Source organism: Melospiza georgiana, chromosome 1 (genome assembly GCF_028018845.1).
Source record: "Melospiza georgiana isolate bMelGeo1 chromosome 1, bMelGeo1.pri, whole genome shotgun sequence".
NCBI lineage: Eukaryota > Metazoa > Chordata > Aves > Passeriformes > Passerellidae > Melospiza > Melospiza georgiana.
This window is the reverse complement of record NC_080430.1, coordinates 135152260-135164581: the sequence shown is the minus strand read 5'-3', so window position 1 is coordinate 135164581 and position 12322 is coordinate 135152260.

Here is a 12322-nt window from a genome sequence, read left to right as displayed (position 1 = left end):
TGCAGTAGGGGTGGCATCCCAAGAATTGTCCCTTCCAAGGCCACACTGCTTCTCTGGGGACATTCCCATGGGAGACCTGCCCAGCAGAAGGGAAGCCTTGTGGCACCAGCAAGCGGGCCTAAAAGCAGTTCTGTAGAACCCAGGAATTATTTTTTTTAGTATATTAATAAGCTGGACATTGACAGCAGCCATTTCCCAAGAGCCCATCTCAAGTGTTAGGAAGGCTCTTTCCTAAATGCGTGAAGGGGATTTGATGCTATTTTCGTGAAAAATCCCCACGAGCAACCGGAAACTGACCGTCCCGAAATGGCACCGCACCGGGAGCCCCACAAAGAAACAAAACCCGCCACCGCCGCCCGGCGCCTCGCCCGCAGCCCAGCCCCCGTGCCCTGCCGTGGGCCGGAGGATGCCCAGCCCACCTCCAGCCGCCGGCAGCGCCCCTGCCCCGCGATGCCGCTGGCCGTGGTCCCGCTGAGCCCGCTCCGTCCCTCAGCGCGGCCGGGCGGGGCGGCCTTCGCGCGGCGCCTCGGCCGCGGCCGCGTGCCGGGCGGGGCCGTTCAACGTCGCGCCGCGGGCCGGGCACGGCCGGGGCTCCGCGGGGCTGCGGCGCCGCTTCCCGCTCCCCCGGGGATTCAGGGCAGCGGGGCACACCTGAGAGCCGCCCTACGAGGCCCTGCCAAGGAGCAGGAGAGGCGAGCTGAGGTGCTGCTGGCCAGCTCCCTCTGGGGTTAGAGCTGAGAGGAGCTGGAGATGGATAAAGGTGTCTCCACCTCTGTCCCACAGACGGAGTCATGTCCCGTCAGGGCCTTACAGTGGAAATTGGGAGAAATAAGTGACTTTTGAACACAACTGTGGGGTCTCTACAGCTAACTCCATCGAGAAAGAAAAGGGCAATTTGCAGGCCTTGGAAAGCTGCCCTCATGGCATGGGGCAGGAGGGATGAGAGAACGGCCTCTGGCTTCTCAGTTACAGAAGTGATGGCATGCTGTATGGTTTGGAAATTCAGAGTTTTTCTCATTTTTTGCTCACAACATGTAATCAACAGTAGCAATGAACGCACCTTGCTAACTCCCAGAGAAGCACATTAAAGCTCCTTGATGTTAGTTTGCTAGACTTCACCTTACTTAAGTTTGCAATATTAATTAAAAATTCTTGAGTTTTTGCTGATTTTTTTCTAACATATGCATTTCATATCACCTACTAAGAACTCCAGAAGTACAGAATAGGAAGGTAATGCCCAGTACATAATCACACAAATAACAAGCAACTAATTATTAATATCCAATGTTAAGATTTACCTAGCTAGTTTATAAAGACTGTTTTGTTGTTTCCATCAACCATATTGGCTCTGCTTTGCTGCAGTCTCTGAATTTTATTAACTCAGATATTCAGAGATTAAGCTGTCCTCAAAATAGTGGCTATTATATACAGATATCATGCTCCTACAGTCTTCTCTCCTAACACATCGTCTTCCAGTTGGTTTCCTGAGCTGTTCATGCATGATGTGCTATCAACCCTCTCTTTACAGACACTGGTGCAGGAATCTGCATACTCACTAACCCATTTGCTGCTGTTTAAGGTCTGATTTAAAGTAATTTCTCCCAAGTGAATTAGTTTATACTCAGACATGTCCTGTTTCTTCTGACCCGCCATCCATTCTCACAAGATCATCATGTAAAACAGTTGCTCTCCTATTCTTATCAACCATTCCCTTAGCTACATAAGAACTAATTATAAATTATTAATATGTAAGTGCCCATAAATATTAAATGTGTCTGGCTGTTACTCCAGAACTGTTACTGATGGGAAAGCCAATGGGGCAACTAAAATAAAGGTATGGTTTTTTATGGAGCTGTTGTGCTTTTTGAAAGAAGCGTGTCAGGTGCTGCAAACCAGATTTACACAAGAGCGACGTTACCCTTCTTGGCATACTGAAATGGTATCACCTACAGATGTAGCAATAGGAATTCTTCCAGTGTTTTTGCATATTTAAATATCCTAAGAATGAACTAAACAGTAAAAACCTCACATGTGTTTTTCATAGGGGCTGTAAACTGAGTTGCTGCTGGGTTGTAAGGCAAGAAGAAAGGGCAGGAACAAAAATAAGGGGGGAAAAAAGGAGTGTGCCAGGTATTTTGAAACCTTGCTGGGAAGATGGGAATATTGGGGCTGGCAATGGCTGTTTGTGAGGCTGCCCATGCCAGCAGGAGCAGTTATCACCCCGCACGCTGCAGTGAGAGCTGGCACTGCCCGCACGGGCTGCAGCCATGGCCAGATCCCGGCAGCCTGCTCTGCCCGCCAGCCTCGCCTGTGCCCGGAGAGAATCCTGCCCCCCACCGCGGGAAGGGCAAAATACAGTCGCTTATCACTTGTCTCCCTGGTGCTGGCAATTGCACTGCTGAAAATTTCTATTTCGATTGGTTGGTATTGTTTATGTTCTTAAATGATGATAATCTAGTGTTCTCTCAAACACCTGATATATACAGAAATTAACTTGAAGGGCTAATGGCAGGTCTAGCCAAGAGAGACTTACTATATGTTGCAAAATATAAATATTAAAGGTTTTTGTAGCTGTGTGAACAAAATGCTTATATGTAAGGAAAAAAAAATCCCAAAACTATCTGTTTTTTCTATTTGATGAACTAATAATAATAATTATTAGTTTTAATAATTACTTTTTATTTGATATAATAATAATAATAATAATCATTCCCAGAATAATTAAGGAAATTATTTTTTTTAACATACTGATTGTGCTCCTAAAGGCTGTAGATTGCAGGAAGTGACACAGTCATTCTTGTTCCCTGTACTAGATATGATTCAGGAAAGCAGAAAACATTTATTAAAGACAGTATCAATATTGCACATGTAAAAATGAGCAATTGCACATCTAAATGAGCGTGTAATTGTAATTGTATGTGATCTTAGCTTTGTAATGGATGGCACTTAGCAGCAAAATAATGGCTTTGTGCTGAAATGAAAGGACTCTTGGGTCAGCCTGAGGGCACGCTTGTAGTTGCAAGTTTAAAAAGCCATTTTCAGTGTAATTGGATACTCAGTCCTGCAGCCAAATGTAATCATATTTGCATATGTAATTGTAATTTATTTAGCAGTACTTTTTTGGGAGATTTTTTTTTCTTAAAGCCACTTTCAAAATAATTTCATCGCAAAGCAAAAAAGAAAAAAGAAACCAAACCAACCCTCACCCCAAGCCATTATTTCCAACACTGTATGCTTCATTAAGTCAGTCAACAGAACAAACACCAAGAGACAAGAATGTGTATGTAAATATATATATACACACACACACAATGTTTTGGTTGTAGTTTTGTGAAGTGGCTACTTTCAGCTAAACTAGCAATTTGCCCTGTAGAGGTAGCCCAGGGAAAGAACACAAAAACTTTTCTACCCCTGACTGTTCCTGAAATTGAGCTACTTAATATATTGATGTTCATCTTTCCATAGAGTTGAGAATTCAGAATATTAATCACAAGTATTAATCTTGTTCTTTTTAACTACAGAAACTGTTGAATTAAAAGTGGGGAAGCTATTGCTGTATTTAGTGCTCTACTATGTGCAACTAGAGGAATGTTTATGATCAGCACATAGTACTATATAAAATTATATATCAAATATATTTTCTTCATATACAAAAATTCTCTCAAGTGTGTGAACTGTCACACTTCTTAAATTAGGATTCTGTATCTTCCTTTAAAATTAATTTTCTGGTAACATTAATTGTAACAGATTCTCAATATTTTTCTTTCAATTTCTGATTCCTTTAAATGTGGAGAAAAAAAATCTCAACAATGTGGGTCAAAAGCACTGTGTAAGTAGTGAAGAATCCCTACATGACAGACAAAATTATTTTGTAAATACGTATCAAAACTAAACATTCATTATTTTGGGGGAGGTCTGCCTTGTTCATCGCTATCACTGAGGAAAACTGCGGAGGTAAATTCCTGCACCTGAACTGAAGGTGCATTCAGGATGCACTGAATATTCTCAGTAACTGCAGTTCAGGATGCACTGAATATTCTCAGTATTGCAGACACTCAACATCAGCATTTCAACTGACCTTACTTTGTAGGCTCTGAAACACCAGCTGCATGTCCTGCTTCTTGACAGGGATCCCAGAGGCCACAGGCAGGAGGATTCAAGGGCAGAAAGGCCCATGCAGGCTCTGCTGTGTCACAGAGGAGCTGGGCAGCAGGCTGTGTGCTTACTGCCTGGACCAGCGCTGGCACTGCACCTTTACCAGAGTTGCCCTTTTGGTTTGATACACAGAATGATGTCTCTGTTGAAGAATTAGCCTGTGGAGAGCAAAACTCAGATGCAGAGCTTGAGTTTGCTATGTGATTGCATTGGTCAGTGGAAAAAGACGCCATGGGGCAGTTGATGCGGAGAGAAGGAAAACTGATAGACTGCAGCTAATAGCTTGACAAACTTACTTTGTATATAAAGGAGTTTATTAGCAAGTATCAAGGTATCTGCTGTTTACTTTTTTTTTTTGCCTTTTTTTGTTTCTTTTTTTTTTCCCCCAGTAACAACATAATAAGGTAAAGAAGTTAGGAAAGATTTGTCGTTCTGCTTAGGATCAATCAATAAAAATTAATCTATCATTATTTATGACAAAGTTTTACCATCTATGTCTGTAAGTCTACAACATATGCTAACATTATGCTAACATAATCTACTACGTATGCTTAGTAGTAGACAGATGAAACAAAAAAAACAAAACAAAAAAAAAACCCTACACATACAGTTCTCTTGTGTGGTTTTAGATATTCACAGGGAAAGAGACTCACACCTTTAATAACTAATAATATTACTATCAGGGTTCACTTTGCTTTGGGAGAACTGAAATTCTGAAATCACAGCTTAATAAATTTAGTGAAAGTTTTGCACATTTTTCCTGGGCTAGAATTTCACCTGTTATTTGTATAGATTCCTTTACTCTGAATTCTTACACCTGATGTATCTGTCATAGCTGAATTACAACACCTTTATATATGTTGGACTTAGTCTCTGAATCTGAAAAAAAATCTTCAAGAGAAATCAGCTCATGCTTCCATGCAGTGAAGAATTCTGCTTTCCAGTATTTCAGTCATGGGAGTTGGGTTTAGTTTTTAGGCTGATTGAGATTGTTGTTACAGCTTTTAAAACCATGAGTATATATATAGAGTTTTATTACTAAGACATTGCTACCTTTAGCTTCAGACTCAATCAGCATGATTCAGCAAATGGCACCAAAACCTGTACTGATAAATAAAGATGCAGTAGAATGTGGGCAGAATAGTCACGACCAAGAGCATAACAGGAAAAAAATAAGAAGACCAAAGTTTGGAATGTGATACAAGGAAACTTGTTAACGGTGCAAAGAATACACACAATAAAACTATGGATTCATGCTTCTTTTGATTGAGATAATTGTTTGTGTCATAGCTGCGACATGGTCATCAAAATCATTGACAATTTTAGTTTACCTGCCAAATAGGAAATATAATTTCAAGTTAATACAACTATTGTGTGTTCAGATGTATGTATATACATGAGATTAAGAATGACCTGATTGAAAATCAGTCCTTCGCAAATTAATCCACTTTTATACACTTTTGTGCACAATCTGAGAAATAAGATTTGCTTTTCCACCATGAAATACAGTGTAAAATGGCTAAATGCATATTGCTAACTATTGGAGTGAAATAATTATGACCTCATTTATCTTTTGCTAGATGTGAGGTATGGCTGATTTACAAGGAATCAGAATAAAGTTACTTTCTTATATTATTATTTAAATTATTTATTTGCGTGAGAAAGATTAATATTTCTATAGCTTTTAAGTTAGTACCTGCCTTACATCAGTTCCCTGTTCTTCTGTGCAGTGAATATCCAGTAGCCTCCAAAGATGAACTGACAAGACAGCAGCCAGTGTAACTTGTGTGCGTATTTGATCTTTCTGCATTATGGAATACATTGTCTCCATTTCAGAAGAGCCAGGGGATGAGCATTAGTCTTGTCCTAAAACAGAGTTTGGGGCTTACACCTACCCTCTGCACAGAGATAATCTGGCTGCTGCGTGTGCTGTTGAAGACTGAGAATGTAAGAAAGAACAAAATGTTGTGCTTCACTTCACTGTGTGGATCTGTGATCTCTTGCCATGTGAACCTGCATGAGAGAACCAAGACAGTGCACAGAAGCAATCTGAGAACTAGCAGTTCAGAGGAGTGCAGAACAAAGTCTAGCAAGCTTTGTCTGCTTAGCAGCTGCTCTTTCTCTACCAGAAACAGCAGTTACACAGACTCGGGGAAATAACTCCTGCCTGTGCAGGGGCTCCTTGTGATCGAAACTAATCGCCAGAAGCAGGAGAGCTCTGGCAAGAGAACACTTGCACTGGTGTGCACTAAGGGAAAATGAGTGCATTGTGTGCCTTGGCTTGGCATTGCCTGCTGCAGATCATCCTGCTAAAAGAGGCCAGAAACTGCACACTTCGTGCTCCAATGCACCCATCCTGTACTTACTCTCAGCTATCTAAGCTTGCCACTTCATTGTGGCAGTGGACCCATCAAATTTTGGCTGTTTGGCGTCTCCAGAACAGCAGGGTGTTCTGGCCAAGAAGGAACTTTTTCTCACCCAAATGCTCTTGATTGTTTACTGTGTGTCTCTTAAACATAAAGGCAGGGACAAAGCAGAGGTCACCAAAAAGCAAATGAGAAAAAGCAACAACGTCAAGTCAGAAACAAAAGAATTGTTGCTGCCAGTAACCAAACAGAAATAATTAGAAAAACCCAAGCACCCAAACAAAAACACACACAAAAAAGCAAAATTACTACCTAAAAATTCTATTTTGGAACTGAAGCCCTGTAACTACCCCAGGAATTAAATTAATGTGATTTTCAGAATATGCAAAAGTTTCTTTTTCTGTATAAGAACTGAAAAAAAAAAATCTCTGCTTGTAAAATGAACAGTTGAAGTCTTTGATGTTTGTGCGAGTAAGCACACCTACTAGCCCCCAGCTGGCAAAAACTAAAGGATTTTAACTTCATCTTATTGAAAATTAAAAAGAAATGTCAAAAAAATCAGATCAAGTTCTCATTTTTGTGTAGGACATACTGTTTGTTGATTAGTCTGTGAGCACAAGCTTGCAGAGACATTTGGCCCCATAAGGCAGTTACAGGTGTTCCCTTGTTTTAATTAATAAGTCTTACTTTCTAGAACTTTAGAAGTATTACATTAATAATATGTCTTGATCTGAAACAAATTCATACCAGAACATCATATCTATCTATTTTTTATTATTCTACCACAGTTTGTACTAGAACTTTTTTAAAATACATTTTTATGTAGCTTTAATCTGGATTTGGTGCTTATCATATGAGCCTAGTGAAAGAAATGTGCAAAAAAATTGTCTGCTTATATAAACTGTGTAAACAAAAATACATTTTCCCTCCAAATTTGTAAATATAAAAAACTATTTTTAAACAACTACTTCAATTTTCATGCTTTTGACTGCCACTACCAATCAAACCCAGCCTTTACGAAAAATATTGTACATTTCTGAAGTAATCTTTCAAATAATATTTGCAATTTAATCAACAAATTTAACCCAAATTTAATCAACAAATTTAACCCAATTTATTAAGTCGTTAATCCAAAGGTTTTAATTAAGCACAAGAGCATTTAGGAAGTTGAGATTTTGAAGGAGTCTTCTCAGCCATTCTTCAGAGAAGTCTATAACTAGGTATCAGTTTCCATGAGGAATCATCATGTGAGCTGCTGTGACCCTCTCCACCTATCCCAAGTCCTCCGCCCAGGAAAGTTAAACAGGGCTGTCAGAATCCCACTGAACATTAGGCATGTGCCGCCATGGATCAGGAATTTGTTCAGCCTTACCTCGCCTCTGGAAAGTGACTTCAGGGACTCCGCTGTGCTATCAGTCTCTCTATCAGCAATGCCATATTTTGCAGGAGAAGTGATCCAAACTTGATGTCCTGAATCCAAGCAGTTAGCATTGTTGAAACTACATTCTATAGTTATACTAAACAGAAAGTGTTCTATCACTCTAGTCAGTGTCAGAAAAAGAAATGGTTATATTCAGTGTAGCATATTTTCTTCATCAATTCAGAAAATATTGAAGACTTAAAGAATGGCAGAGATTCCATAAATAATAATTGAATAGGAAACTTATGGTTCAGTCAACTCACATAAATATCTCATTAAATCAACTCACGTCAAGGCTTTCCTTCAAGCCAAGATTAGGATCTGCTGTTACTTGAAAATTCCACTCAAGTTTTCCAGCTCAGCCAGCCTCTATGCTTACAAGTGTGAGACCAAAAGCAGCTAATCCTAGTAGAGAAGTAAATGAAGGTTGGTCTCTTTCACCAGACAGCAACTAACAGAACCAGAGGACACAGTCTCCAACTGCAACAGGGGAAATATAGGTTGGATATTAGGAAAAAGTTTTTTACAGAAAGGGTGATAAAGTTCTGGAATGGCCTGCCCAGGGTGGTGGTGGAGTCAGCATCCCTGGATGTGTTTAAGAAAAGACTGGATGTGGCACTCAGTGCCATGGCTTAGTTGAAGTATTTGGGCTGGATTGGACTCCATGATCTTTAAGGTCTCTTCCAACCCAGTGATTCTGTGAATTTCTGTGAATTCTGTGGAATCTCACAAATACAAACAGTGGAATTGTAAAAAAAAAAAAAAAAAAAATCTTCTTTCTCTGCTTACTGTCAGGAATCAGATTGGTATTAGCAACACTTGATGCTGTATTCAAATACATGAGCTGCTGTAAATAAAGATTAGGATAAAGAATAAAGATTCTGCACTGTGTGATGGAAGCAGTGTCCTGCTCCTGTCACTGTAGCAAGGGCTGCTGCTATGACAGCCAGGCTGCTTCTCTGCCATAGAGAAGGACAGCGTCCCACCCCGGCAGTGCCTCACTGCCTGTGTGTCCCCACATGCAGCCATGCAGCAGAGTGAGCTCTCCACACTCCTGACCTGCTCTGTTTTCCTATGCTAAAGCACGGGAAGAATCAATAGTTTTCAAGCTTTCACTTTGGAGTTTTAAAAACAAACAAATAATTTTTTTTTCCCAATCCAATTGCACTATATTTTTAGTCTTAAATTCAATCGAAATAGAAGGGCTACAGAGTGGTGTTGTTCTGTACTAATGACATTAGCTTAAAATCACTATATTTAACAGATTTTGTTTTCTGCTTTCTTTAAAACTTTAAAATAAAGATGAATAAAAAAGGTTTGTTCTCACACACAGGTGAAATTTTTCCTGAGTCTTAGAACGTAGGCATATTTCAGATCACTTTGCAGGACAGTTAAAATCACCAACAGGTCCTACCAAACTGCTCCAAAGCAGCGTGCAGGGGTAGCTGGAGTCGTATAGAGCTATGTGGTTTTATTTAAGCATAAACAGCTTTTCCCTGTTCTCATTCCTGGCAAAACAGTACTATTTGAACTGAAACTGCATACAAAAATATACATGAAACTTTTGGGATGGAAATTTTTTTATCTAAAAGATTAATATTTGACATTATAAACATCAAAGCAAAATAAGAGAAAGCTGTTGCTCAGGTTTTAAAGCATGCTTCATAGTTCATTGACCTATCCATCAAAATAAGAATAGTGTGCATTTATGCTAAAATAATGCAAAGTATTGTTTTCTTACTCCTAAATAAGAAAGGTGCACTACAAATAAAACTATAGACTTTTTTAGCCCTCTTCCACACTGATTAGAGTGAGCTCAGTAATTTTTGATGGGGGGAAAAACCCAAAAACCAGAGAATGCCAATTTGTCAGACTCAGATTTCTGAAAGGAAGACTCTTTGTGTGCTTGCATTTTCAATGAAATACAGCCAGAGAACTCCTGTGAAAATTTCTTCTTTCTGCTGGTTCATGTGGTTGGTGGCTGTTTGGGGCTCATTGCCATACAGCCTGCTCAGGGCATAGGGCTCCAAGCCTGCAGAGCTTCTTGGAAGTTGTGTTATACCTTTCAAATTACTGTTGAACAGAAATTCTGTATTAAAGATTCACGTCTTCAAGGTACTCTGTTTTATCTCTCTGATATAGTTGGAAATTATATTCAGTATGTTGTTAAAGCATTCCTTAAACAGGCAAGAATTTGGTACACTCCGTAAGTTTAACTTGAGAAACTGGCAGATAAAACACACAGTGGTATCAGTTACAGACAGAAAATTTTAAAATATGCAAAGAAAAATATCATCATCCCATTTACAAAATTAAAAAAGACCCAATATACTGCAGTAACACTACACAAATAATATAAAATTCTCTACATATTTCCTATCTAGTCAAGTTTTCTAATTTTCTTAACAAATTGAAAGCATGGCAAGAAAGATATTATGCATGGGTAAGAGACTTCATTAATAAACAATGAAAATTTAAAGATTGCTTTGGAAATACTAAAAATCGACACTTGATCTTTCTGTGAGCATAATATGCTGTATGTCATTTGGCCTGTCAGCAAATTCTTTCTCATACAATTTAACACAAATTTCTCTTGAAATTTCATCAGCCAAATCATTTTTCTTAGGAAATATTGCAAAAAAACAACAACAACAACAAAAAAGGCAGCATGCCCTCAGAAGTGTTTTCTAACCTCAGTCTCAGACTCTAATTCCCTTCTCCAATTGTTTGGGGTGGTTTTAGACATTAAGCAATGCATGTAAATCTAAGGAAGCTGGAACTTATTATAACCATGTCATTATAAATTAATATAAATTCATGCAAAAGAGCTCCTATTAAATTTACTTTGAAATAAATGGTGGTTTCTCCATTGCACAATATGCTGTTACTGGATAAAATGCTAATATGCAACTGTCTTTATGACCCTACGCACCTCATCCAGCTTTATCTTTTAGCCATAAGTGTTCCCTGACCCACTTGATAATCATTTCACTAAGTCACTGCAATGACACACAGCTTTTCATCTGGATTAATTTCCAATCCATAGTCATACCTACTGCTTTTGCTCACAAGATTTAACTGAACACACTTCTTTCAAATGAACTGTTCAAAAGAACCATAAAATCCACTACACAGGTCCAGATCCAAAGTCTGTTACTGTCATGTCCTTTTTTTCCCCAAAAGCAGCCAACATGAACGCCTGCAAATGAATACTAAAGCAGAGGAGATGATACAGGGATACCTCCCTGGTAGACTCCCCAAGATTCCACTGAAGTGTAACATGACAAGTTGCTGGCTTATCAAGCTAACAAGCAGCTTTATCATTCTAAAATAAAACCCCTTTTGTGGCTAAAGCTGTAGGAAACTGAGCCTAGATATTGTTTTCTTGTTGGCTCAAATATCCATAACAAAAATCTTGCAAATAACTTTAATCTGATTAAGTTTCTCTCTCTCCTCTCCTTCAAGACCTCCACCCAGCCTTTTGCTCCTTCACCTTCATGCAATGTGCTGCAGGTCGACAGCATCAGTGAAATCACAGAAGGAAATCTGAATTAAGGAGGCACTTTCAGAGTTATTTTCAAGCAGGATATTGTCCTACACCTATGATGTGTGTACAGTGCAGTTGCTCATACTCCTCCAGTACAACTCTGCTGCTAAATCCTGGCATTGGGATGGGCACAGCTGGAAGGTTAAGGATTGGGGACAATTTAATCTGGCAACTGAAACAAGCATTGTAACTCCCCTGTAAAGAGACTAATTTTAGGTATGAAGGGGGATTTAATACAATGAGAGTCCAGCTTTCAAATACTATACATTCTATGAAATATTATGGTTAGAATTTTTTATTTCAAGTCATTTAGTGATACTCATTTCTCCAACCCTGCTCTATTTTCCCACAACAGGTTTTTTGAAAGGGGAAGTTCAGTCCCTGGCACTGTTAATCCAAATCACACAAGGAATTAAGTAGGAAACCAGGATGAATTAATATAATGCAGTCACTCAACTTGCTCTCAGTTTCTAACAGCTGGAATTATAAGCAGCATACAAACTTGACTAAGTATTAAGTATTTCCAAAAAGCTGGTATGCATGGCTTGCCATATCTTCACAGCTTGATAATCCCTTTATTTGAATAATTTTACTGATGGGTTTCTCAAGCTTGCTTAGAAGAACATTTCCAAGATATTTTTAGAGTGCATACTTCATTCAGTGTGGAATTTCTGCTGGTGGAAAAAGCAGTGAGATAGATCTAACATGACAAATCATCTTGCTGCTACTCACCTATTTATTATTCAAGGCCTTAAAGTTAGTTACAAAGATTTTCTAGAACTTCATATGAAGCTGCTGCCCTGGCATTCCCTCTGTTTATAAAGGCATACACTG